Source organism: Cebus imitator, unplaced genomic scaffold, assembly GCF_001604975.1.
Source record: "Cebus imitator isolate Cc_AM_T3 unplaced genomic scaffold, Cebus_imitator-1.0 Scaffold473, whole genome shotgun sequence".
NCBI lineage: Eukaryota > Metazoa > Chordata > Mammalia > Primates > Cebidae > Cebus > Cebus imitator.
The window spans coordinates 319575-321642 of record NW_016107788.1 but is presented as its reverse complement, the minus strand read 5'-3'; positions in this window follow the sequence as shown (position 1 = coordinate 321642).

Here is a 2068-nt window from a genome sequence, read left to right as displayed (position 1 = left end):
AAAAAAAAAAAAAAAAAAAAAAAAAAAAAAAAAAAAAAAAAAAAAAAAGAACTTACTCATGTAACCAAATATCACCTGTACCCCAATAACTCAGGGAAAAAATAAAATAATACAAAAAATAAACTTTTAGATCCTTCTATGTACCAATTTTAAAAACTCGGTGCTGAAAACCCATTCCTCATGTCATGAGGTAATGAGGAGGGCACACTTGGTACCAGGACAGGCACACAAGCAGCATCCTGCACAACTGAACTCGGTCATCTTGCACCCCCTACAGCGCATTCTCCTTACAGCAGCTGGAGTAGCTTTTAGAAAATGGAAATTGGACCCACTGCTGGGTCCAAAGCCCTCCAAAGACCTACCATCACTCTTAAAATACAAGTCTTTCTCACCAAATAAGGCCATGCATGACCCACCTCTGCTTACTGCCTCATCTCGCCTCTTCCTCACCCACTCTGTTCCCACCACACTGTAGTTGCTGTTCCCTGCACTTGTAAGTTTATTCCTACCTCCGGGCTTTTGCACTGGCAGTTCCCTCCACCAGGAAAGCTCTTCCCCCAAATGGCCCCATGATTGGTTTTTGCTTCTGCAGGTCTGTGCATAACATCACTTCCTCCAAGGCCCTTCCTTCCCTGACTCCTATGGAAATGAGCTCTTCCTGTTTCTTTCTCTCACCATCTTTAATCTGTAGCCTTCATCACTACCTGACATTATATATTGATGTGCTTACTGTCCACTTCTCCCAGACTGAACTTCATGAGGGTAGGAGCCTTGTCTTCTGTTCACCGCCATGTTCCTAGAACCTAGACGAATGCCTGATGCAAAGGAGGTGCTCATACATGTTTTCAGTGAATAATCCGGTCCTTGCCCTCCAGCCCAAGTTTGGGTGGCCACAGGGTGAGGACAGGACTGAGAAGCAGGGGTTTGGGAGACTACTAAGCCCTGGGTTGAGTGGTGGGAGGACAGAAGTGAGAAGCCTTCTAGGAGGACCCTGGAGGATCTGAGCTGGGCAATGGGAAGAAGGGACATTTCTGACAAGAAGCCAGCCCAGCAAGTCCTGGAGGTGGGATGGAGAGCACCATCTCCCCAGGGAGCTTGAGACCCTCACAACCTCCCCGTACCTACAGGGCAGCAACCCTGAAACCCAGCGCCCCCTGGTGTGGCCAGACAGTAACATGAACAACCAGGTCTAAGTGCTCACCATTTATTCAGCACCTTCTCTGATCTTCCACTTCCTCCCAGTGGTGCCTTAATTGGGGCGGGGGAGGGGACTGACTCCATTTTCAGAGAAATGGAAGATCAGAGGCTAAGTCACTGACATAGGCTCACACAACCCTGCCTCCAGAGTCCAAGGTTTGGGAGCCCACCCAACCCCTCCTCACCCATGACAGAGATACCAGGAGAGATTCCGGAGGGGATAGGTGGGGGAGGGCCCATTCCATGACCTTCAACCTTTGAGAGCTCTGGAGGGAGCCCTCGATTTGACCCCTTCCGGCTGGGTGTCTTGGGGCCATTTACCGCCTCAGGCTAAAGGCAGTGAGGCCGTGGTGGAGACCAAAGGAGAGCGCAGTGCGTGCTGCGCACGAAGCGCTGTAAGGGAGGCAGCATGACGGGGGCTGTGAATGGTGTGTGTCCATCAATTCATGTCACTCTGCTTACCCGACTGTGGGCAAACAGGAAACATCAGGAATCTGGTGCTCAAGGAGGGTCAGGATCATGCTGATCGCGCCCAGAACCAGCAGAGGCACGAGGCAGGTGGTCCCCAACCTACCCCCACTCGCTAGGGAATCACAAGGTGTTCAGCCCCCTTCCCCGTGAGACCCAGGAGTCCACGACCCCAGGCCCTCCTTCCTCAGGTGCAGATGCCTGAGGATCCCAGCCCACTTCCTCTAGGCCTAGCCCTCCTCTCAGACCCAGGATGAGCCCCCAGCCCCCTCCTCCCTCAGAGCCAGAAACCCAGCGTGAGACCCTTCCTCCCTGAGACCCCGAAGTCTGGGGGTCCCAGTTTCTTCAGGATTTCAGGTCACCAGGGCCTCTTCCCCCTGCCAACCTCACATGGAAGGCCAGG